Source organism: Macaca nemestrina, chromosome 18 (genome assembly GCF_043159975.1).
Source record: "Macaca nemestrina isolate mMacNem1 chromosome 18, mMacNem.hap1, whole genome shotgun sequence".
NCBI classification, from domain to species: Eukaryota; Metazoa; Chordata; class Mammalia; order Primates; family Cercopithecidae; genus Macaca; species Macaca nemestrina.
This window is the reverse complement of record NC_092142.1, coordinates 24,822,473-24,849,505: the sequence shown is the minus strand read 5'-3', so window position 1 is coordinate 24,849,505 and position 27,033 is coordinate 24,822,473. Positions and strand designations below refer to the sequence as shown.

Genomic DNA, 27,033 nt, shown 5'->3' with positions numbered 1-27,033 from the left:
AAAGCTATCACCAGCTCATCCGCCAGAGTACACAATTCCAGATGGCAGGTGGAAGATGGAACATCGTTCTTCTAGATTGCCTTGCTCTCCTAAAAGTTAAGACCCCCTCATCTAGAACCCTAAGAAGTCTGAATCAGAATAAGCCTAAGAAATAGTTCACTCAAAAGTTTTCTGAGAGAGGAGAACACAGAGGCCCAGAAAGGAAAGGCATTTGCTGAAGGCCACACAGCATGTGAATGGCCCCTGTGGACCCAGAACCCAAGTTTCCCGGTGCCAAAGTTTTACATGACTCTGTGCTGACTTTCTCAAACTGTTCTCCCCTTCATGTGTAATGATCCTTCCTTCAGCTGCATCAAAATCCAAAGATAGGAAAAGGCTACTTCATAGATGTGAAGGGCCCATCGGAGGAGGAGATGGGAGAGTCGTTTGGCCCAAGTCATGCACTTCCAGTTGGCTCCAATTTGAGACCTCTCATGAGTGCTCCAAATGCGGTGATGCACTTAGTTATATGCTAACATGACAGGTAGAAGAAAAGGTGCATTCCAGGGGAGGGACTAGGGTGAGGGAAGTGAAGCACCTAGGATACAAAATTGAAAGAAGCGTGATCCTGAGAGTAAGTGAGAGCCCCCTTCAATGTTATACCCTAGGAGCTTCACTTTCCTCGTTTTGGTTCCAGCCCTGGTGCGTCCTACAGCCTCACACTTGAGTCTTGCAACCGGCCTTTGGTGTGTGACTAATGCATGTATTTTAAAATAAATCTTTTAATCATCATGTAAACAGTGTGACTATATTGCATCGCATTTTTTATTAGGAAAAGCATTAAATGTAAGCAGTGGACAGATGCCACCATTTTATAACCTTGTTTTGCCATGTCATGATTTTTTAATATAACAAAAGCCTCAGAAAATGCAAGTGCCCTGAACTTCTCAAAAATTGAGATGCGTCGAAGCACCAAAATACTTCTTTTTCCCTCTGGAGTCTGCTTTGGACTTAGATTCCTCAACCCCTTGCTTCCTGTCCTCCATCTTCAGTCCTAAAACAGCACTTTTTGTCACAACCCCGCAACCCCTGAATTCCCAATTTCCACAGCTGCTTCCCCATCATCTTCCAAATCTGACCCCTTTCTCCCTCACCCCTCACCTCCTCCCAGGGATGTTTTCATAGTGGGTTCTGTTTTATGTGCTCCCTCCTCGCATCACAAAGAATTTCATCTACAGGGTTTGTGGAGCTCCGTGTAGGGACGCCTATGGGGCTTCATGCATAATTAATGACAATTCAGCTACACATGTTTTCTATTAGCAATTCAGCCTCTTTTAGGACTTTTTAAAACACACTTTGCAATTTGCCAAAATTCTGAGAGACATTTATATAGGAAAAATTCATAAAAGCACAGAATGTCTGAGGTTTCTGGAAGGAGGCTTTAATGAAGAATTTCTCCCTAGAGGAGCATTCCCTGAAATGCTTTCTGCTCTGTACCACAGGTTTCTCCAGATGAGTAGGAGACTAAATCGCAGGTCTCCTCAAAAACAATGTCAATGGAATGCATTTTCCAAAAAATGGTCCCAGGTTACCATAACAACCAAGGTTCCAACATCATGTTGACTAACTGCAAAGTGATATGATCAAGAAGACCAGAGCAGAGAACAAAAGTATCAGGTTGCTATAGCAACTGGATATACAGAAAATGGAGTTGTTTCAATAGGGAAGTTTTCAATGCAAAAGTACATGTAAAGCATCCTTCTACGGTGAACGATCATCCAGGAAATTTTTACATTACCCAAGAGCTGTTCCATCATTTTGTTTGGATGCCAAAGCTCTAAGACGCTGTATAACATACAGTCTGAAAACGTAGTGACTGTAAACAACAGCCATTTATTTATCTTATGAGTCTGTGGGCTGGCTGGGAAGTTTTGCTGAACTGTGCCAAGTACAGGTTATATTAGCTGGGCTATGCTCATAGGATTTCAGCTGGGCTTGTTCTGATGTCTGCAGCTGGGAGCTGGCCACTATAAGAAGGCATCAACCGCGATTACTTCACTTTGTTCTATGTAGTCTTTCATCCTCCGGCAGGTTACCCTGGATGTGCTTTTATGGAGGAGCAAGGTTCCAAAACAAAGCCAAATCTCAGAAGATCCCTTGGTGCCTAGGCTCAGAAGACCCCTTGGTACCTGGGCTCAGAACTGGTAAGTGATCACTTCCACCACCTTCTATTTGCTAAAGCAAGGAACACAGCCAGCCCAGATTTGCAAAGTATAGAAACAGATACCATTTCTTGTTGGGATAGGCTGCAACATCCTATTTTAAAGAATGTGGGCTGGGTGCAGTGGCTCACGCCTGTAATTCCAGCACTTTGGGAGGCTGAGGCAGTTCGATCACTTGAGCCCAGGAGTTTGAGACCAGTCTGGGCAACATGGAGAAACTCTGTCTCTACAAAGAAATACGAAAATTAGCTGGGCATGGTGGCCTGTGCCTGTAGTCCCAGCTATCCTGGAGGCTGAAGCAGAAGGATCACTGGAACCCAGGAGGTTGAGGCTGCAGTGAGTTGTGACTGAGTCACTGCACTCCAGCCTGGGTGACACAGTAACACCCCGTCTCAAACAAAATACATAAATAAAGAATGTAGATATTGGCAGAAGTGGAGAATTGGGGTCATTTTTGCAAACAATGTATCAAGATGCCAACATTTACATATAAAACACCCTTGAAATCATACACATAAGTTGGAATGCAAAAATGAAACAATTCACCTACATATTAAAAGGCATTTGGCTTCCAGAGAGCAAAACAATATCAAAAAAGGCCAAAATACATCTCGTATGCTAGATACAGTTTCCAAGGATGTATTTTCAGGATTTTGTACTTGTTCTTTAATTTCAATCCCTTCCTTTAAAACTGAAAAGTCAAGCGACCACTTGAGCCCCAAAGGGCATATAATTGAGGTCGGAGATGAAATTGCCTGAAATGTTCATTCACCTACTCAATGGAGAGGGGAAGTTTAGGGAGGTGATTAAAAGTGTGGACTTCAAAGTCAAATGGCTTAGGTTCACATTTTCTTTCACACTCTGAGTGGTTATGTAAATTTGGGGAAGTCCCCTGATGTCTATGGTGCTCAGAACCCTCACCTGTAAAATGAGGCTAGAATATTATTCTATTTTATTGATCCTAAGATCTACGTTTAACTTTTTAATATAGCTGACATTTGGTGTACCACATCATTGATGTCATGTCACAGTCAAATATAAAATAGTTTTGTGTCCTACAACTGATGGCATCTTTGGGTCACTGAATGTGGCAATGCCTTCCTCAGGGGACTGGGTTAATCTGTGTGGACTGATTAGAATAATGTCTGTCCCCAGTAAGTACTCAGTAAATGTGAATTAGGAGGAGGAGGAAAATACACCTTTGGAATACATGCTGAAGGGTTACACAGGTAGATATGCAAAGTACGTGCATTCAAGTTGTACAGAGTTTGAATATTTGAAAGTGAAGCACAGTTTAAGTCTATTCCAGGATTACACTGTTCTAATGCTGCTAATGAAGACATAGCCAAGACTGGGTAATTCATAAAGGAAAGAGCTTCAGTTGTGACTCACAGTTCCACACAGTTTGGAAGGCCTCACAATCATGGTGGAAGGCAAAGAAGGAGCAAAGTCACGTCTTGCATGGTGGCAGGCAGGCAAGCGAGACCATGTGTAGGGGAACTGCCCTTTAAAAAACCATCAGATTTTGTGCCCTTTATAAAACCATCAGATTCACTACCATGAGAACAGCATGGGAAAGACCCGCCCTCATGATTCAATTACCTCCCACCAGGTCCTTCCCATGACACCCGGGAATAACGGGAGCTACAATTCCAGATTTGGGTAGGGACACAGCCAAAGCATATCAGGGATGTTTTCTTTTCTGGAGATGTGAATAAAGCTGAACTTCCCTAATTATTGGTTAGTGCCAGCAGCAATTTTTCTTGACTTTTTATTTAACATCAACCCTGGGAGGACAATTTCATTTTCCCAAGTTAAGAAAGAGAAAACAGAATCAGTGTGGTGGCACGGGGGTGGCTGGGAAGGAGGGGAGGGAATACCATACTTAGGGTCACAAACTCAATTAGTGGCAGAGAAAAGTTACGCCCAAATATCTTTGGCTCCAAATTGTTTTCAGTCATCTCCCTTGGGACATGACCTAGCAGAGAAGGGGACCAATGGATGACACTATTATTTTAGTGCTCAGAATGATGCATTCAAAATGAGGAGGGGCAGCAAATCAATGCTGATTCAGAACTTCTCTCTAGGAGGTGGTTGGAAGCAGCTATTTTGTTGGACTCAGGGCTGGAGACTTTGAAAATAATATTTGCACAGGAAGCATGTTTAGATATTTTATTTTTATTTCAATTGCATTTTGTTTGGAGGGTACGTGGAAATGTTGTTACGTAGAGATGATGAGGGACAAACTACCCCTCTGGGCAACCAGTGCAGCCTAAAAAATGGTGCTTAATCCCCTCTACCTCTCAAATTCCCATGCACTTACAAGGAACCTTCCTACCTGATCTAGCTCCTGGGAGTCCTCATATGACTCTATCTGTATCTGCAGTCCTGTTCCACGGCACAGACCCTGCCAATGATTATTTACTACATAAAATTTGCTGATGCCTACACAACCCCACAGGAATTCATTCCATATATAGAACTGATGTCCACAGAACAGATGTCCCTGAGCATTGCATACTGCAAAGGGATCTCCTTCCTTTGGTCATAGAAAGAATGTAGAGTGAGGCTCTCATTCTAAAGTGAGATGCAGGAAATCGTGTGGAATTCTGCGGTGCCAATTAGGCGGGAGAAATTCAGCACTTTATTCTACCTGCTCTTCTGCAAGTGCACACTGCCTTTCTGTAATTAACCTTTCGAGTGTCTCAACACTGCAGCTGCTGTTGGTGAGTCTCATTTACGTAAGCGACAGGTTTGTGTTGGAAGTCACCCAGGTTTCTTGCAGATGCTCAGAGAACGAGTAGATGGAAAGAGGAAGAAAAGAAAGAGAGGGAGAGAAGGAAAGAAGAAGGAAGGGACTGAACGGGGAACAGATTAAAACTTTTCGCCTTTGTTCATTTCTTATGTAGAATGTTTCATTTCCTCAAATAACAGAGAGTACAAAATGATGCAGTGATAATAGTCTTGCTCTCAAGAACATCATTAAAATGTTCCATCTCTCTTGCAAGAGAATACTGTTCCTCCCACCTCTTTACAAATTCCTTTTTAAAAATTTTGGGCCAAGAAAAATAAGTTTTATATGATAGACATGTAGGACTTCCTTTATCTAATAATTAGCTCACACCCCTTGTATTGTTTGTAAAAACTCTTAACCGTCTCTGCTTTTACCCCACATACAGGTGTTCACGTCCTAACCAAATCACTTACAAAGCAAGTCTCCTATTGAGTTGTCTTACTCGTGCCTGGCATTTTAGGGTTCATAGTGAAGACCACTCTTTTCTATGAGATTGTAAAGATATGGCATATCATACAATGGGCAGCTGCATGGATCTCACGTCCACCTCTTTTGAGTAACATAATGTCATAAAAATGGAAAGACGTGTGTCTTATTAACGTATATGTGATGTGCAATTATTTTGTCGTCCTGTTTTGCTCTTTTCTATCACAACTAAGAAGCCAGTGCAGGTTTTGGAACTTGATCTCTAATTTTCCTCTATCTGAACTTCTCCATCTAGCTTGTCAGTAGTCTAAGGTGTGATTCATTTCTTACTTATATTCAATCTCCTGTGACTAGGCTGGTGTACAGAGCTTAGAAACTAAGAATTCTCAATAAATGTTGAAATGCATGCGAATCATTTTGCCTCCTCTCCCTCTTTATCTCTTACTTTGTGGTTTACTCTATGCTGACTGTCCAACCTTACTGGACCACATTTTATTTTTATCTTTTTTTTTTACTTTTATTTTGAGTTCAGGGGTACAAGTGCAGGTTTGTTACAAAGGTAAATATGTGTCATGCAGGTCTGTTGTACAGATTATTTCATCACCCATTTATTAAGCCCAGTACCCATTACTTATTTTTCCTTATCCTCTCCCTCCTCCCACCCTCCAGACTCTGAAAGGCCTCAGTGTATGTCATTCCCCTGTATGTGCCCATATGTTTTCATCATTTAGCTCCCACTTATGAGTGAGAACATGTGGTATTTGGTTTTCTGTCCCGTGTTAATTTGCTAGTGATAATGGCCTGTAGCTCCATCCAAGTCCTGGCAAAGGACATGACCTCATTCTTTTATATGGCTGCATAGTATTCTATGGTGTATATGTACCACATTTTCTTTATGCAGTCTATCATTGATGGGCATTCAGGTTGATTCCATGTCTTTGCTATTGTGAATAGTGCTGCAATGAATATATGCATGCATGTGTCTTTATAATAGTATGTTTTATGTTCCTATGGGTATATACCCAGTAATGGGATTGTTGGGTCAAATGGTATTTCTGCCTTTAGGTCTTTGAAGAATCATATGAATAAAAGCTCAACATCATTGATCATTAAGAAATGTAAATCGAAGCCACAATGAGATACTATCTGTAATGTATTTCACTTAACCTCAAATTCACTTTACTGGTGATCATGGTATGAACAGCCACATAATTAAGACTACAGTCCTGCTGGGCATGGTAGCTCACGCCTGTAATCCCAACACTTTGGGAGGCTGCAGCAGGCGGATCACCTGAGGTTGGGAGTTCGAGACCAACCTGACGAATATAGGGAATCTCGTCTCCAATAAAAATACAAAATCAGCCCGGTGTGGTGGCGCATGCCTGTGATCCCAGCTACAGGGGAGGCTGAGGCAGGAGAATCACTTGAACCTGGGAGGCGGAGGTTGCAGTGAGCCAAGATCACGCCATTGCACTTCAGCCTGGGCAACCAGAGCGAAACTCCATCTAAAAAAAAAAAAAAAAAACTACAATTCTAGCTCCTGCCTCTGCTTCCAGGCCTTCCCAGTCCTGGCCTCCACCATAAATGCTATCTGAACTACTCTGGCTGACTTCAAGTTTCTCCTGAATCTGGTCCTATGTACCCTTGTTTTTCCCACCAGTCCCTAAATCTTCCGTGACATCTACGTGCTTCACTGTGGCTTCTGCACGATGCTCAGTCCTCCCTCTGGGACTTCGCTGGTAGTCTACCCCACACCTAGCAAGCCTCCGTTCTGCCATCTATACCCTAAGCACCTTGCTAAACACTAAGACAGTATTGGAAACTTTTTCTTTTTTTGATAGGGATTAAAGGTAACTAACATTTAAAAACCAAGTTTAGTTTAAAAGATTTTCATCATCTCTTGCAAGGGTGGAAGATTTGGCTACACTGGGCATTCCCTCCTATATGACATCTATTGGAGAGAGATGAACAATGGCTGCTTTCTTAAAGAGAGTCTGTGCTCTCTGGCTCACCATAGTCCCCATCACGCAGACACCCCATATGTGGACAACGGCCCCATTTACTCGTTTATGTTACCTACCTAGCTTCTTATATATTTTAGTCGTGAACTTAATTGACTCCCTAAGATCTAATTTAAGGCCATTTCCTCGAGAAAGTGGATCCTGACAGTGTTTTAGTTGTCTCCCTGAGGGAGTAGAGGATGTTAATTATCAACATGAATGTCCTAATTTACTGGAGTTTACTAGTTACCCATGGCTTTGTAGCATCTGGAGGTTCATGACTGGCATCCAGACAACACTCTGTGTCCCCAGCCCATGCAATCAGCTAGGATGTTTCACACAAGAGAAAGGTTGTATCAGATGCCCTTTAACATGCTTGCCAACTTAGCTTAATATGGTTCTGTGAGCATCTCCCCTACCCATTTTCTTTCTTTATTTTTTTAAGAGACAGGGTCTTCCTCTGTCACCCAGGCTGGAGTGCAGTAGTGCAAACATAGCTCACTGCAGCCTCAAACTCCTGGGCTCAAGCACTCCTCCCACCAAACCTCCCAAGTAGCTAGGACTATAGGTGTGCACCACCACACCTAGCTAATTTTTAATGTTTTTTTTTTTGTTTTGTTTTGTTTTGTTTTTTCAGTAGAGACAAGGTCTCACTATGTTGCCCACGCTGGCCTCAAGCTTCTGGCTTCAAGTGATTCTCTCACCTCAGCCTCCCAAAGTGCTGGGATTACAGGTGTAAACTACCGTGCCCAGACTCATTTTCTCCTTATCACACATCCATGACAAGGCTGAGCATGGTCTCATTAGCTGAAAACAGATAGGACAGACAGGGAACAGACAGAGGCTATAAATCAACCAGTGGAAGGGGTTGGGGAAGATGTTGGAGATGATAGAAATGCTTAGATCCAGCTCTGGGTTACAAGAGAAAGTCAGACTTTCCCAGGAACTCTGGGAAGTATGGAGAGATTCATGCGATGAGCTCAGCACAGGACACCAGAGTGTCCTGGCATCAGCAGCATGAGAGCAAAGTATGAGCCTCGACAGCAGGAATCATGGCAGGGCAAGCATTTAGAAAGTTCATTCTGCTCTTTGACCAAGTATTGGTTAAAAGGAAAGCAGTTGAAACTGTAACCAAAGGAGGCATATGCTTCCAGAAATATCTCATGAAAAAATATTGCAAGCAACAGAAGTAGCTGTTGGATCGGGCTCTAAAGTGAAGGTTGAAGAGATTCAAACAGTTAGCATGAAAGTTGGTGATAAAGTTCTTCTCCAACTTTGGTGCCAGAATATGCAGTGAAAGTTGGAGATAAAGTTCTTCTCCCAGAAGATGCAGGCACCAAAGTGGTGCTAGGTGACAGGAATTATTTCTTATTTAGAGATGGTGACATTCTTGAGAAGTATGTAGACTAAAATAGATCACTATTGAAATCAACATGAGCTTGTGCATTCCACTGAAGTTCTGAAATCTTTCATCATGTAAATAATTTTCATGCCTCCCTTTTATAATAAATGAATTATATCTAAACAAAAAACAAACAACAACAAAAAACAAAAAACAAAAAAAAACTATACCAATAGTCCATGATGCATGGCAATGAAGATGATTCCAAAACAGAAGAAGGTGGGCAAGGATGCAGGCATTGGGCCAAGGTTCAGGTACAACTGTTTCATCCCTGGGATCAAAAATGGATGAGTAAGGCAAAGTAGGTCCTCATCTGATTGACAGCACCCAATATGTTATCATGGCAGAAATCTAGGTGAGAGGAACAGGCAAGACTCCCACTGATTAAAGTTTAATGTGCCCCAATCATGTTGCCAAGCACTGTTGACTAAGTTGTGACTACCCCATTTTATAGATGAGAAGACTAAGGCCCAGAGGACATTAAACAGCACCTCAGAACTGGATCCAAGAGTTGAACCAGCTCTGTGTCTGATTCCAAAGTGTCTTTCTCTAAATGCTTTGAGTTGGAAGAAACTGGGTTTGAATTTGGACTTAGGGAATGCAGCCCTGAGACAGAAATTTAATGGCTGAATAATGGGCATGTGCTGCTTCACCCACTCAAAGCTCATTCATCTTTTTCTCCATTTTTAGCCTACATACTTCAGGTAGAACTCCATCAGCAACTCCAGATGGTGGAACACATGATGTAGCCTAGCTAGAATATTTCACCGCCCTGGCCACAGAATGATTCATTTCAGGATGAGCACATGACCTAAATCAGTCCAACTAGGGTGAATCTTGACCTTTATAGGAGCCACTAGGAGAAAACAAAAACAAAAATGAAAAAAGCAAGCTTCTTTTCCCTTTTCCCTATGGAACTTGAATAGGAGAATTTGAAGATACAGTTGCTGGTTCCATCTTGCCATCATGAGATTCTATCTGGTCGGAGAATGAAGTCAACACAGATATCTGAGCCCTGAGATTAATAAAGAAAAAGAAACTGATAAACAAAGCCTGATGACATCATGTGAGCCCCTGAGTCAAGCTACACTTAGAGATGGAATAACTTATCCTTTTCATATTCCTGAGTTAAGAAACTCCCAGCCACTTAGACTAGTTTGGTTAGGTTTTGCGTCACTTCCAATAAAAGTCCTACATTAATTCTGGACAAACAGTAAAGTCAAAAGTAGGCCAAGTTCCACAATTTCTGGCCAGGATTCTTAAATCTACCCCACTCCTGATCATAATTGTTCCTGGTGCTCATGTGTAGCCAAGATGGTTGGGGGGGGTCAAGGAGAGTTTGAAGAAAGAAGAGATGTGGAGACTTGGAACTTGGTAATCCTGGCTATTCTCTGCCATGACTAACACTGCACTGTAAGCCAGGACCACGCCATTCAGCAATAAGTATATGCTGCATAATGAGCAATCTCCTGTTAAAGGAAGACAACATATTTTCCACAGTCATGCTCAACTAATTTATTAGTGCTTTTTGAGATGGCAAAGAGGCATCTGGCTAAAGTAGTCTGTGGAAATGATTTAATTAGATTGAGGAAAAAAATAAGAAGAAAGATAAGAAGAACTTTGACAAGTTTCTACATCAAACGCTGTTCAAAACACTGCATCACCATAGGGTTGGGATGTGTGTGCATTTTGCCATGAATTTGCTCAGAAACCGGTAATAGAGAAGAAATAAACAAGCCCTTTAGAAGATGGGAACTTGTAATAAGTGAGATTCTTCAAAGATCAAAGACAGCATTTGTCTTACTAAACATCTTTATAACATACTGAAGATTTACTGTAAAGTAAAAAACCTCAATATGTGGATAGCAGTGAATTCTTCCAGTTAGTGAGAAGCCAGAGGAATTGGAATCCCCAGCCAATCAGTAATTAATGACTGAGGAGTTCATTACAAAATCCCAGCCAATCAATCGCAGGGTGGTACTTGAAATGTTGCGGGCATTTCTAGACCAAAGAAAACTAGAAATTGCTGCTTTATGCCTCAGTATGGTGTCTGGGAGAACACCGAACACATATGAGGTTCTCAATCATTATAAAAGTTTTTATACCAGATTTCAGATGACCTTGGCTATCTCCCACCTGAATGGGTGATTGCAGAACTATGCTGAGAAACAGTCCCAGTCCCTGTCACAGCTAAGTGTCAGTGCAAAGATTTATGAGCAATGTCTGCTATGGAAAAACAAGCAGAGGGCAATGAAAAGATGACGAGTATCTGAAGACTGTAAAATGTTGAGCTGTTGGATAGCAGGAAACAAGGAAGTCAGACAGCAGTGTACTTCAGCAACTCAGTGGCCACCAGCAAGTCCCTGGAGCAAGGGAGTAAGACGAGCTGGTGCAGAGTTGAAGTTAATCTGGTGGCAAAGCTTTCAATGAATGTATCCTTGCTGTTCATCCTACTTTATCAGCTGTGGACATCCCAAAGACTCCAGTGAAAGGACAACATAGGTCAAGCTCGAACGACTGCACCTGTTTCCTGGGGCTCCTGAGTCCTCTCATGTCTTAGGAAGCTTGAGCAGTTATCTAATCTTTCTTCGGGGCAGGGCTGGGTTTCTCTGATTTGACCATAAAGAAACTTCTAATGCACAGACTCAGGGTTCTGACAACAATCAAAACAATCACAAGTAAAAATAATAGTAATAGGCCCGGCGCGGTGGCTCATGCCTGTAATCCCAGCACTTTGGGAGGCCAAGGTGGGCGGATCATGAGGTCAGGAGTTTCAGACCAGCCTGGCCAACATAGTGAAACCCTGTCTCTACTAAAAATACAAAAGCATTAGCTGGGCGTGGTAGCAGGCGCCTATAACCCCAGCTACTCGGGAGGCTGAGGTAGAAGAATTGCTTGAACCCAGGAGGCGGAGGTTGCAGCGAGCCAAGATTGTGCCACTGCAATCCAGCCTGGGCGACAGTGCAAGACTCCGTCTCAAAAAAATAAAAATAAAATAATAATGGTAATAATAATACTAGAGCATTTGAAAGACATTAAAATGTGTTCACCTTCCTGGAGTAACCCATTTAATCCTGTCAAAATCCCAGTGAGGTATCATGATCGTGATCTTCACAGATCAGGCTAAAAGGGTTTCTGTGTTCTGCCTGCTTCACACGGTCAGAGGAGGATAGAGATGGAAACTGGCAACTATTAGTCATGCTGTTCAATCAATGAATTAATGAATGACGTGGTTAATTTGGGTTTTCTCACCCAAGTTTTCGTACCATGCCTATTTTTCCAGTATAGGTAGCTAAGGGACCCTCTCCTCTCTACTTTATTTCATTCTTAGGCATAAAAGATAATGTTTTGTGAAAATGGTTTTGCCTTTTCTGGCTTGGTGATTTTCTGTAAGCAAATCAGATATCACACTCTGTGATCAATATTGAAGAAAAAGAGAGAGGAGGGGAGGGAAGAAGAGAGAGAAGGGGGACAATGGTAGGGAAAGAAAGGAGGAAGGAAAAAACAGCCCAAATACAGCCCCACCTCATTTGCCATCCTGAACCCCTGGACCTGCCACTCTGACAAGGCCTCTCCCTTGCCTCCACTCTGCCATGGCCTTTTCCCAGGTCCCAGGTTCTGCCTATGTCTTATTCTTTGAACCTGAGGCTTAGGATCGCTTCTTTGGGTTTCTCTGCTTGATCACAACTTGAACTCATCTTTTGAATCACATTCTTTCCACCTCCCTTGGCAAGGTATGACCCTCAGGCCTCCCACCTCAGTCCAAGGCTTCAAAGCCAGAACCCACCTTCCTCCTAGCTCCCAGGTTGGAACTGGGACAATGAATGGGGCCGGGAAAATCATCGTCCCTTGAGAGTCACTTATTTGAACTGATCGTCAGGACACCAGGAGCCAATTCAGCAGTTCTGCTTCTAGGACCTCACCCATTCCCTTTCCCTCTCTAGGGCTGTTTCCCTATCTGCACCAGAAAGAGATTGAGTCAGGTGTTCTGACGGTGCCTCCAAAGCCAAGATCCCAGAATATCTGCTTCCCTGTGGAACAAAGTAGAGGCAAAGGATACAACAGAACCAATTTCTAGCCGAGTAGATTCGCCTCTGCCCTGGGGAGTGAGAGGGTGCAGCAGAAATTCAGCAATTCTTTAGCACTGGCCCAAGACATGATGGACAGGGAAGACTCCTGTAATCATGAGGCAGGAGAGAGCACAATCCATTAAGACCTTTTAGCCACAGCCTCCACAGAGCCGTTCACCTCCTGCTGTGCCTGTGAGCCATGTCACCCCCAGCGTTCTCAGCCAAGGAGCTCTCTCCTGCTGGCCTCTTTAGCTCACTCGGGTTGCTGCCCTGCCCTAAAGCCCACATTTAAGTCAACCAAAAAGACTGCAGGAAGAAATGCAATCTAAAAATATTAACATCCCTTTGGGACCTGATTTCTTTTTCTTCTTTTGACAAATGGAAAATCCCCAGGGGTTGTTCTGAGCTGATGCCCAGATACTGCGCAAATAACAGGCCATGGTGCAGCCTCTGGCTCAGCCCCTTTCTCCAACAGATGAGGAAATTAAATTTCAGAAAGGTTTGGTCACTTGCTAGGAATCACACAGCCACAATTACCTAGCTCAGAGAACATGTATAATGCAAAGATCTAATGGGTCTGTTTTCCTTGCAACAACTTGTGTTGCCTCCCGGTTGGCACCATTCAATCTGACTACTCCATCAGGACCTGATTAAATCTCAGAGCAGACTTCTCAGACTGCCATCAAACTCGATTTTAATTCTCTCTCACGTTTTCTGAGTAGGACTGTGGCCTTCTACCCTGGCCCCAGTGAGATGTTTTCTGAAACTCCTGTAATACACTTCACAGTAAGATGGAAGCTTTTACCTAGCCCAGACCTGTATCTCTCTTCTTCACACAGACAGATGCAGGTTTAGCTCTACCTGCATGACCACCACAAAGGCAAGGAAAAGGAATGCTTGGCAAGAAATGCACTAGCTCACTTCTTTATTTATCCTTTGAGACGGAGCCTCACGTTGTCGCCAGGCTGCAGTGCAGTGGAGCCATCTCGGCTCACTGCAACCTCCACCTCCCAGGTTCAAGTAATTCTCCTGCCTCAGCCTCCTGAGTAGCTAGGACTACACATGCATGCCACCACACTCAGCTAATTTTTGTATTTTTAGTAGAGACGGAGTTTCGCCATGTTGGCCAGGATGGTCTTGATCTCTTGACCTCATGATCTGCCCACCTCGGCCTCCCAAAGTGCTGAGATTACAGGCATGAGCCACCGCACCCAACCTGCACCAGCTTTTAGAGTGATACATGTCACTTCTTCCTACATGTCTTTGGTCAAAACAAGTCATATGGCCACACCTGAGTTTCAGCATGTGGGGATGATCCTACCATGTGCCCTGGGCAAGAGAACCAAGTACCTGTGAAAGACCCTACCTTTGGCCACAGAAAGGTGTTTGCTCTCCTCTTTAGCAGAGAGTCTTGGATAAGCTTAGATAAGTTACCTAACCTCCCTGAGACTTATCAAGTGCAGGTTGAGTACCCCTTATCCAAAATGCTTGTGACCAGAAGTGTTTCTGATTTTGGACATTTTCAAATTTTGGAATATTTCCTTTACGTACTTACTGGCTGAGCATCCTAAATCCGAAAATCCAAAATCCAAAAATGCTCCAATGAGCACTTCCTTTGAGCATCACGTTGACATTCAGAGTTCCAGATTTGGGGGCACTTGGGATTTTGAATTTGGGGATTTGGAATGCTCAACCTGGACCAATTTTACAAGGTCACAGTGAAGATTAAATATGAAAATATAATGTGAACTACTCCACAAAGTATACCTATCCAATTATAAATATGTATACATTTTATTATAATAATAATGATACAGATGTTGAACTTGTCATTGCTAGGATATTTACATAACAGAGAATGCTGAGCTGAGGATAGGTTGATCTGCATTGTCATGAAAAATTTTTAAAAACAACAGATAAACACCTATGTGTCATGGTTCATTATTGTGGTAAACACAATGATGTCCTTTGTGATTTTTTAGGAGGTTGGGAGCAGGGCAGCGGCAGGGAGAAACTCTGTCTACCGTGTAAGAGGCCGCTAATAGCACCCACCAGTGTGCACACATTAGGTAAAGATCAGTCAGAAACATCCACCTCACACTACAGGAAAGAGCACTGTTTAAACACACAGGTTTGCTGCCTTGCAATGGCTCTCAGAGCACTTCTGTGCCCTCCGCTCCTGACTATGGATTGGTGGAACCCACAGCCACAATCCCAATCCTCAGCTCAGAGACTCTCTTGAAACTCTGGACTCTGATGGGGTAATTACCACCAAAATAATGACCTGGTGCTGACGCACTCCAGTTGTCTGGACGGGGGAAGAGGATAAAGACGACTAAGATGGCGCATTTCCGGGTTCTTCATCACCAACTTACCCGCGCGCGGGAAAATGCAGCCCACGCCCGGGAAAAATACAAACCAACTGTGCAGGCGCAACATGGCGTCCAATCAAGGAAACCAAAACTTACCTGGCCGCACCTAAAAAACGCCCCCAACACGCCCGTGTCCCGTCTATTGCCCTCCCACTCCCAAGCCTTAAACAAAAAAGTCGATCCCGGCAGGCGCGCGGCGCGAACTTCCTCGGCCCCTCCTCATATGCGAACCTAGAAACCTGGCCCAAAAACGCCGGAGCAACTTCCTCGGCCTCCACCGCCGGAAACCGGTAAACTTCGCCCTTTCTTCCTTCACATTGGCTAGCTAATAAAGTTTCTTTTTTACCTCGCCTACTTGCCTTTTCTCTGGCACCTGCTCTGGTGGTCGCATAAAACAAATCACCAGTACCCAGTTCTTATCTTCCCATTTCATTCTGCTGAAGACAGCCGTTCTTCTTGCACCAATGGTTTTCTGACCAATAGTTCTCAAAAACTTCCAACCTGGTCTACTGGCCACTGGTTCTGACAGTGAACCACTTACTTCCCCGGCCCCTTGATAGAAATTGAGAAGGATTCATGGGAAACAGATGTTTAGCTCTTGCCTTGTTAGGTAAACTGAGTCGATTGGGAGGGGAAGTTCATTTGAATGGAGGAGAGTTGGCTTCCTTGTGAAAAACAAGGAATCTTAATTCATTCTTCTCTCTCTCTCTCTCTCTGTTTCTCTCTCTCTTTCTCATGCAAATGAGGATACATTATGATGTAAATCCAGCTGGTCAAGTATGGTGTTGTGTTTATACCCGAGGGGGTTGTTATCAAATGCCCAGTGAGCCTGAAGCATGTCGACAGACAAGCCAGGTCATTGAGAACCCTTGGCCCAAACTGCAAAGCTTCACTGCCCAAATGAATCAAATCTATCGGGGGTTAGCACACCACTTCTTTCTGGTCAATGTATATTCAGCCAAGGTGAGCTACAATATATCAGCATATTATTCATCCCAAAAACACTTAAGAGGAGAGGAAAGAAAGTAGAGCTTCCATATGCACCCACATGCAATGGTTCTACAGAGTAGAAGGCATTTAGTCAGGGGATAGGGACTAGAGGTTTACTGGATTTGAGGACGTTAAAATAAGAAGTCTGAGGATTATTATGTAGGAAACTTTTCTTCAAAACTAAGGGTTGGTGAGTATCGCTAGCTTTAGCTAGATTAGTGAGTAACATCCAGAGCTATGCTACCGCCATAATTCCAGCAGCAGGTGCATGTGACGTCTTCCCTGATAGCCCCTGGGCCCACCAAGTCATTGTGCCCCTCAGTTCCCAGCCACCATGACCCAAAAAGAGTGTCAGAATGTCCCCTACTAGTGCCCAGATTTTCCTAATTATGATCATTGCTTGAGTTCCTGCTGGGAGCTAAGCAAAGTAAAGTACTTTACAAATATCATCTCCTGTATCCTCCTAGCTGAAAACTGAACCTCATAAAGGCTATATCACTTAGCCACAGCCACACATCTTCTCAATGCCAGAGTTGAGGTTTGGGGCTGAGCCAGTCTAACTTCAAATCCTGTGCCTTCCTCTTTGACCTCAGCAGGCTGCCTCCCTGCTGAGAGCCCTGACCCTGTCTCATGAATGATTCACATTAAAGAGCAGTTTGGGATGACAGAAAAAAAAAAACAACTCATCAAATTTAAGAAAAGATAATGGTGATCTGGCAGTGCTGGGTGACTCTGAATTTAATGTCATAAGAACAAAATAGAACAATCAGATCTAATTTTTGTCAGTTCCCCATAGAGCATCTAGTCCAGCGCTTGGAAATGCCCATGACTTCAGAGGCCAGTAAAGAGACAGCAAGGAGTCAAGATTCTCTGCTGAAGAGAAACGAAAATACCTTTCTGTGGTCAAAGGTAGGTAAAGAGCAATCGGAAACATCCATCTCACACTAGAGAAAAGAGCACTGTCTAAACACACAGCTTTGCTGCCCTGCGATGGCTCCCAGAACGCCTCTGTGCCCCCTGATCCTGACTATGAGTTGGTGGAACCCATAGCCACAATCCCACTCCTCAGCTCAGAGACTCTCTTGAAACTTTGGACTCTGATGGGGTAATTACCACCAAAACAATGACCTGGTGCTGACCCACCTGACCCACTCCAGCACCCAGTTCTGTTCTTCCCATTTCATTTTGCTGAATGAATGATGCAAGCCATTCCTCTTGCACCAATTGTTTTCTGACCAATAGTTCTCAAAAGCTTCCAACCTGGTCTACTGGCCACTGGTTCTAACACTGAACCAGCTACTTCCCTGGCCCCTTGATGGAAATTGAGAAGGATTCATGGGAAACAGATGTTTAGCTCTTGCCTTGTTAGGTAAACTGAGTCAGTTGGGAGGGGAAGTTCATTTGAATGGAGGAGAGTTGGCTTCCTTGTGAAAAACAAGGAATCTTAATGCATTATTTTTCTTCTACTCTCTCTCTCTCTTTCTCATGGAAGTGAGGATACATTATGACACAAATCCAGCCGGTCAGGTATGGTGTTGTGTTTATACCCTGAGGAGATACCCTTCACAAATATTTGCTTCTCCTGCCCAGGGCACCTGGTAGGATTGTCTCCATCTACTAAATCTCAGGCATGGCCATATGACCTGCTTTGACAAATGACATGTAGGAGGAAGTGATGTTTGTCACTCTAAGAGCAGGTGCATTTCCTGCCAAGCTTTCCTTTTCCTTGTCTTTGTGGTGGTAGAAGTCTGTGTTATAAGGGAGCCTCCCCCGGCATAGATCCCTGAATGCCTCTGTGGAGTAGTGCACTTCTGCTGTCACATGATAGATATGTTTTATGAGTGAGAAATTATTTACAATTATGGAGGTTTTGTGGCGTTTGTTACTGCAACTGCCACAAAATGGTGGTATTGTTACACTTGCACAAGACATCCATAGTAAATAGTAATACAAGTAATGAAAAAATAAGAAAATAAATACTAGACTCTGTCGTATTATATATATACACATATATATGCACATATATATGTGTATATATATGTAAATCGCATGTACATGTTAGAGTCTGTTTTGAAGTTTCCAGGCAAGTTAATTGGGTCCAGAGTGGTGAATATTTGACCAGTGTCGTGCACAGGGACATACATGAAAGTCCCAAACCAAAAATCAAGATCTCCTTGTCCCCAGATGATCAGAACCACACTTCCTGAAGCCTTAAATTTGGTCTTCATGACAAAGAACAATCCCCTTCATTCTGAACTTCGTTCTGAAATTCTCCATCAGGATGTTATAAACATCATCATAGGATCTGCTTTTTTTTCCTGAGACCTTATTGTTTAAATCTTCTGGATGTCGCTGTTTATTTTTCTCTGTGTGATGTTTTTAGGACATTGGAGGTGCATGCTAAATAATAATTGCAGCAAGTATTAACATTAATTAGTTTTTCCAAGTGCTGTGATAAGCATTCAAAATTACTTATCTCACTTACTTCTTATAAATTTGGAGACCCTAGACTTCCACCTGCTCTCACAGATCATTATAGAAAGACCACATAGTCATCGTGGATTGTTGAGGGGAGCGTCTTATGTATCAGGATTTACATGCAGATGGCAGAGCTGAAAGGGTCTCGGGAGAATATCTTTTACAGCTGGGAACTCTGAAGTTTAGACAGAGGAGGGGGCTTGCCTAAGGTAACACAGCAACCTAGAGACCCAGGACTGACACTAGGTGTCCTGTCCTGCGGTTCACTTCACTTTTTCCAATAAACTTCATGGAATTGTCTGAAGACAGCTAGCAACATATGATATGTAAGATGAACAGTGTTAAAGAAGCTAGACAAAGCAGACATTTAGTAAATCGGAAGTCCCCACCTTAAACCAGGAATAATCTGCAGAGATGAAGGTCCCCACATGACAGCAAAGAAGCACAGAGAGCAAAAAGAAGGAGCACAGAAATATATCCCAGCTCAGAGTCAAAGGAGCATGAGACCTGGTGAGGACAGCTGGGGACAAAGCCCTTGGCTCCCTTAAGATTCTCTGATACGAGGCAGATTCCTAGGAGAAAAGACAACACCTGCATTTAACATGTATACATGGGAGTCAGGCATGGTATCTCATGCCTGTAATCCCAGCACGTTGGGAGGCTGAGGCAGGCGGATCACTTGAGGTCAAGAGTTCAAGACCTGGCCAACATGGTGAAACCCCGCCTCTACTAAAAATACAAAAGTTAGCCGGGTGGGGTGGTGGGGAGCTCTTGTAATCCCAGCTACTCAGGAGGCTGAGGCAGGAGAATCACTCGAACCCAGGAGGCAGAGGTTGCAGTGAGCCGAAATTGTGGCACTGCACTCCAGCCTGGGTGACAGAATGAGACTGTTGCAAAGGAAAATAATAATAATTAAAAAGTAATAAGAATAACTTTTTTACGTTGGAGTATTCAGAATGAAAACTCAAAGATACAGAAGAAGTTGTCCATTTTCATGCTTAGATTCAACAAAGGGTAGACAACCGAGTGGAAATAGGATTGGACATAAAGGGTCCAATGGAATGCCAATAGACTGAGTGGGGACAGGCAGCAAGGCCTCTCTGTCTAGAATTTTCTTGGCCTCTCTGAGCAGTGTTCCTTCCTTGTGAGTGTGGGACACGACCCTCTCTGGAATGGGAGTCTCATGATCTATAGTCAATGATTTCTTTATGGCTAGTACTTTACCCAGCAGGTCAGAATAATATTTTTAGAGTTCCTGGCTGACTTTCGGAAAGAGGGGTTCCGGTTTCTATGAACTGCCTTGGGGAAGAGGGCGGAAGGAAGGAAGGGAAGGAGGGAGGGAGGAAAAGAGGGAGGAAGGGAGGGAGGAAGGAAAGAAAGAGAGAAAGAGATGGGAGGGAAATTGAATGGAAAGAAAGGGAGAGAGGAAAAAGAAAGAGAGAAAGAAAGTATATGGGGTGGGGAGGAAGGAGGGAGAACAGAAAACAGAGAGGGAGGCAATAAAAGAGATTAGAGAAAGATCAAAGAGAGGGAGGGAAGATGAGAGGAGGGAGGAGGAGGGAGAGTGAGTGGGGGCCCTCCACAGCTGCATGAAATCCTTGCGGTGAACCTAGGTTCTTGACCAGAGAGACTGGAGCTCTGGTCTCTCTGTGTGATCTTTGACATATTTAATATCTTTAAGCCAGTTTCCCCCTGGGTAAATAAACACAATAATATTGACCTCTCAGGGTCTGTTGTGAAGATTAAAAGGGACACCTTGTGAAAAAAAAAATTACTAGTTTCACTTGCCCTGTGAAGGTGGGCTTCCTGGAATCCTGCTCATCTTTGTCAGGAAAGCTTGTGGGAGGAGGCTGTGTTATCTGTGTGTAGACAGCCCTGAAATCTGCATATGGCTCTAGTAGTTGTCAGTCTCTGCTTGAGGTTTGCAGGGTAATTAAAGGCACAGTAGGCAGGTGTCATTAACTTGTTAACCTAAAGTTTTCGCCCCACTCCCCACCCCCACAGGAAGGGAGATTGCAAATGTGTTTGGAGGAACCAAGTCTGACTTAGAGTTTCCTTTCAATTATTTTCCCTGGAGCCTTGCACATTTGTTGGGCTCGTTATTAAAACTCAGGGTCTGCATTGTATTAATCCACCACACCTCTCCGGATGAACACAGTGGGTGCCAGTCTCCTTAAACTCAATGCTGCCTAAAGGAGATCCCTGACCTCCTGTCCACGTGGTTCCCTCCATTCCAGCTCTGGGATGCAGACAGTGTTTAACATTTCCAGCTAAATTGCTCAAGTTATGCAATTAGGCCTGAGTAGAAGCTCTATTTTTCACATGCTTCTGGGGGCCATCAAAGCAAGGATTCTCTGAATGGCACTTTTGAAATTCGGAATGTAAGGCTGACAGTAATAACACTGGATGCATGCCTTCACACAATTGGCAGTGCCTGCATACACCTCAGCTCATTTATCACCAGGGCAATATGCATGGGGTATGGCTTTGTCCGCTGGATGCATAAGAATGCTGAGGCTCAAGAAGCTCAAATCGCTCGGCAGAGGGTGCCTGGTTAGTGAGTGGTATGGAAGGAGTCTCATGCGAGTCTTTGACCACTTAGCTGGGACCCCGTCTGTCTTAACCCACATGGTAGCTGTGTACTTTCCACAGTGCCTGGCATATGAAATGTGCTCAGTAACTATTTATCATTCACTGTTTGCTTCTGGAGAAATAATAATTCATGCCATTTTGTAATTCACACCTAAGAGTGTGTGGACATTTTCAATCCTGCTTATAAAGTGAAAACAAAGGCCTATCTAATCCTACTAATTCATCTCAGCTTATGGGATGATTTCAGGGTATGAGGACTGTGACATGGTAAAAAATATATATACACATATATATACACACATATATATATATACACACACACATATATATATATAGTCTTCTACCTCTTCCCTGCCATACGACTCCTAAAATTCTTAGGATCTCCAAAGTAATGTCTTTATGTATATTAATGAGAGGACTGGTGGCTGACAGCCCCTAAGTAGCTTCAGGATGGGGCTGGTTACTGGAAAGACCAAGGCAGGATTGGAGGGTTGAACTTTCAGCCCCGCTTCCCAATCTTCAGCTGGGAGACGGCAGAAGATTAAGTTGATCACCAAGGGCCAATTATGCCTACATAATACAGCCTCCTTAAAAACCCAAAGGGCAGGGTTCAGGGGCCCATGAACAGCTGGACACGTGGAAGCTCTTGGAGGATGGTGCACCCAGGGAGGGCACGGAAGCTCCTCACTCCTTCCCACATGCTTTGCCCTGAGCACCTCTTCATCTGTATCCTTTGTAACATCCTTTATAACAAACCAGTAAACCTAAGTATTCCCCTGAGTTCTGTGAGCTGCTCCTGCAAATAATCAGACTTAAAGGAGGGGATTGTGAGAATCCCAATTTATAGGCAACCAGTTAGAGGCACAGGTAAAATGACCTGGGGCTTGAGCTCAGCCTCAAGCTGTGGAATCTGACGCTATCTCTAGGTCGAGGGTGTCAGAATGGAATTGGTGGCCGTGCAGTTGGTGTCCACTGCACAACTGATTGCTTGCTTGGTGTGTGGGGGACAACCCACATATAGGGTCACAGACCTCTTGTGGGTTGATCGTTGTGATGTGAAAGCAGAGGACAAACTGTGTTTTTCCACTCAAGGACACACACACACACACACACACACACACACACACACACACACAGGCACGCATTCCCCCCCGCCCCCCGGCAACCAGTACACATGCGCACGGGCACATGTACTCACAGCTACATCATTCTCCTGATGACTTCCCAGCAGGTCCACCACTTTTCTCCCCACTCACCTTGCCTTCACCCACAGCAGCACTTCCCAGCCTTCTAGCTTTCCATCCCACCTTCCTAATATGTGTCATTACTTATAGGACTTACTGTATTTTTTTTTTCAATATTTTCTTTAACTCACTTTTTAAACACATGACTACCTTTAGAAAATAAGGAAATAATAAGATAATAATTATTATGTCAATATCACAAGCAGAAGCCCAGAATCATTTGCCATAGATAAAAGGCAATCATAAAAATTCAATAAGATGAAAACAAAACAGTAGTCTCCAATTTTAGCTAGATAATCATTATTTCTCAAGGCTTCTTATCTCTGTTTTTTCTCAATAGGGGACATTAACAAAAGGCAGAGAGTTATAAGAGACGTAGTATGATCAACTAACACATTCTCCTTAAAGAATTGCAAGAAAAATGGAAAGAGAATGACTTTCTTGCTGCGAGATTCAATGTTTTTTTTAAATTTTTTATTTTTTAGACAGGGTCTCACTCCATCACCCAGGCTGGAGTGTGGTGGTGTGAACATAGCTCACTATAGCCTTGAACTGTTGGGCTCAAGCGATCCTCCCACCTCAGCTTCCCAACTAGCTGAAACTACGGGTATGCACCACCACACCTGGCTAATTTTTTTTTTTTAATTTTTAATAGAGATGGGGGTCTCACTCTGTTGCCCAGGCTGGTCTCAAACTCCCGGGATCCTCTCAAGGCCTAGGATCCTCTCACCTGGGCCTCCCAAATTGCTAGGATTCCAGGCATGAACCACTGCACCAAGCTGGGATTCAATGTTGTCGAATGCTGTGTCCTAGTACCACTTAAAACTGTGTCACACACACAACCACACACATATTCAGTGTTGCATGTTCCATGCAGGTAAATGGTGGCCTAGAGGAAGAATTACGTCCCAACTCCTTTAAGTAACATTCCAAGAGTTGTGCTATATGGTCGACAATCTATCCTTTTTCATGTTGCCACCTGGGCCTGCCATTGGTTCTAGACTATTACAGACTGAATTGCTTCCTCCCTAACATTCATGTGTTGAAGTTTGTTCCTACATTCATTTGTTGTGATTGTATTTGGAGACACGGCCTTTAAAGTGGTAATTAAGTTCAAATGAGGTCATTAGGCTATGCCGGAATTCAATCTGAACAGTGTCCTTACAGAAGAGGAAATGAAGACACAGACACCCAAAGGGAAGAGGATGGAAAGACACAAGGATAAAGCAGTGATGTGACAGCCTAGAGAAAGTTCTCAGGAAATGCCAGCCCTGCCGACACCTTGATCTTGGACTTCCAGGCTCTGTGGCGCTGCCACTGCTCAGGTGGTTGCCTCACACCTGGTTGGAGCAGGAGTCATGCCTCTCCTCAAGCAATGCTCTGAGTGCCCTCATCACCAGACGTTTTCAAACCATGCACAAAAGTAGAATTTCCACTTTTGCCCAAATCCTGCAGTCTGTTCCGCCACTCATGGTCCATTATCACCGCCTTCTACCTTTGGCTTCTCATCATGAACTTCTTGAGTCCAAGGTCCAGATCTTACTCATATAATAGGAGTTCAGCAAATGAATCTTTGATAAGATTGAATTAAGTACAAGGAATTAAAATGAACTGACTGGAAACTGAAGGAAATGAGTAATAGCTGAGAAAACAGGGCTTTGGAGACGAGATCCCGGCTTGCATTCTGTCTCTTTCATTTGCCGGCTGTGTGACCTGGGTGACTTCTTAAGCACTCTGGGCTCTCTCATCTTCTCACCTGGAAAGCAGGGTTAATAACAGCATCCTTCAAGGCTGTTTTAAGGATTAAACTAGATAAGGGAGACTTCCTGGGCAAGACACCAACTGCCAAATGACTACCTTCCCTTTCCACCAACTTCCCACTGGAATATTCATGAACATATACACACACCAATAAATGAAAGGTTGCTGCAGTCTTGGGAACAAAATAGTACTGATCGAAATCTTCTGGGCCCTCGAGGAATTTTCACTAACCAAAGAAAGGAAGAATCCCTGATGCAGAAAAATAAGGCCAGGCACTTCTGCTACAACTTCTGACCTACAGGGGCTTAGAGACGAGAACCCTGTGTCAGCCAGAGGCAGGAAGGCTTCTCCATCATGCAAGAACTCTGTGAGGAGGTGCTCATGGCAACTTAGCCCTCCATTGCCCTAATTACCCAATGAGCACTTCCTACGCTTATGCAGGACTACAATGCCCAGTGGTGGAACATAGCAATCACATGCATTCTCTCAAGCAGGAAACCACAGAAACAGGTAAATCAAGGCAGCTACAGCTTTTTACTCTTTTTTTTTTTTTTTTTGCAAGAAAGGAATGAAGAGGAAACATATTGTACTAGTTAACAGCACAGACTTCAGCACCAGTTTGCTTACACTTAAATTTTGACTTAGACACTTACTAGTTGTACGATGTTGGATGAATTAGAGTGACTCATTTCTTCATCTGTCAAATGGGAATACTAAGAGTACTAATCTCAGAGGGTTACTGTGCAGATTAAATGAATGTAAAAGGCTTTGGAATAGTGCCTAGCACCCCAGTAAGTATTGCGTAATGTTTACACACATACACACACACACACACACATATATATTTCTCAACATGAAGCTGAGATAGGAAATTCCTCCTGAGTCTTAAAGAGCCACACTGGCTAAACATCTTCCAAGATGCCAAAAATCTGGTTCAGAGTGGTAAATCTCACTGATATAAGAGACAGGTTCTAACAGCAATCAGAAGTGAAGTGAAGGGTCCACAAGTAAATAAAGAAGGGAAATAAAGATGAATCTACAAACACTAACATAGACAAACAGCAGAACTGAGTAAAACTTTTTCCTGGGCCGGGTACCGTGGCTCATGCCTGGAATCCTAGCACTTTGGGAGGCCGAGACAGGTGGACCACCTGAGGTCAGGAGTTCGAGACCAGCCTGGCCAACATGGTGAAACCCTGTCTCTACTAAAAATACAAAAATTAGTTGGGTGTGGTGGTGAGCGCCTGTAATCCCAGCTACTCAGGAGGCTGAGGCAGGAGAATCGCTTGAACCTGTGAGGCGGAGGTTGCAGTGAGCGGAGATCATGCCGCTGCACTCCAGCCTGGGCAACAGAGTGAGACTCTGTCTCACAAAATAATAATTAATAATAATTCCTGTCCTTACATGAGGAAATATAAGCACAGCCAAAACTTGTGCAGCAAGAAAGAAGGCTACAGAAATTGTAAGACACAGGTAGAATATGCCTATGGAGAAGATACTATAGACAACAAGGGGAATTTTTTGAAAGTGAATGTTTTATGGTCTCCATAAAGTTTCAAAAATGTAATTTTGATGTAATATAACATAAAGCTGAAATGATTAAAAAAAAGACTGAAATGAATAAATAGTTGTTTGTGGTAAGCTAGATTGTGTAGAAAACAAATAAAATAAAGAGAGTTAAAATATGCATTAAATGTCAAGGAAAAGGTCAGCTTCAACGCATGAAAATATAACCCATGTGAGAGAAAACTTGGGATGTTATAAAAGTACAGGAAAACAGCAAAGAAGATGAAAATGTTAAGAGAGATGGAAAATTCGTGAAGAGCAGTTGTTCTTTCTTTTTTTGAGACGGAGTCTCGCTCTGTCGCCCAGGCTGGAGTGCAGTGGCCGGGTCGCAGCTCACTGCAAGCTCCGCCTCCCGGGTTTACGCCATTCTCCTGCCTCAGCCTCCTGAGTAGCTGGGACCACAGGCGCCCGCCACCTCGCCCGTCTAGTTTTTTGTATTTTTTTAGTAGAGATGGGGTTTCACCATGTTAGCCAGGATGGTCTCGATCTCCTGACTTTGTGATCCGCCCGTCTCGGCCTCCCAAAGTGCTGGGATTACAGGCTTGAGCCACCGTGCCCGGCCGAAGAATAGTTGTTCTTAAAGAAGGTGTCGGACATACCAAAAAAATCAACCATCAAAGGCTTAGGAAAAGCGAGTAGTGAACAAGATAGACATGGTGCCTACATTAGCAGAGCTCAGAATCTAATGTGGAGAATCCTGGGAATCAGGTAAAATCCACCAGTGTGGACAGTCTACACTGGTGAGCCTGCTCATTTTCCGCCTTCTTACGTACTGTGAGTTCTAGTGCTACATTCAACTAAATTAGTATTTCCCAAACCAACTCCCAAGGGATAATGTTTTCAATATGTTCTGGCTCTTCTGGGTAAAAGCAGTTCTTTTGTCAAATAAGTACAGGCAAGAATAAATTAAACTAAAGAAGAATTCTTTACTCCAGAACGTTAATGCTAAGATGCATTATGAATTCAAAAGACAGTGATATCATGCTGCCTTTTTAAATTCAGAAAGGGTAGAGGTCAATTTTTTTCTCATACTTTTCCCCATGATGCTACCCCCTGCCTTTCTTTTTCCTCTCTTGTAACAGCTACTGACATCTCTCAGACACAGCTGAGAAATGCCACGGTAGACCCTGAGCAAGC

At 43.5% G+C, this 27,033-nt stretch overlaps 1 protein-coding gene and 1 long non-coding RNA gene across 5 annotated transcripts in view; one reads left to right on the top strand and one right to left on the bottom strand.

Annotated features, from left to right (window-relative positions):
- LOC105485047 (heparan sulfate-glucosamine 3-sulfotransferase 4) overlaps positions 1-27,033 on the bottom strand; it is a 441,286-nt gene that overhangs the window by 60,760 nt on the left and 353,493 nt on the right. The window lies entirely within an intron of this gene.
- LOC112423393 (uncharacterized) overlaps positions 15,361-27,033 on the top strand; it is a 102,625-nt gene continuing 90,952 nt past the window's right edge. For 2 of the 4 annotated variants that reach the window (XR_011616359.1, XR_011616357.1), the window contains exons 1-2: positions 15,361-15,555; positions 17,042-17,164. This is a non-coding gene — a long non-coding RNA (uncharacterized lncRNA). The remainder of the gene's footprint in view (positions 15,556-17,041; positions 17,165-27,033) is intronic. The other 2 variants (XR_011616356.1, XR_011616358.1) reach the window with 2 other exon arrangements.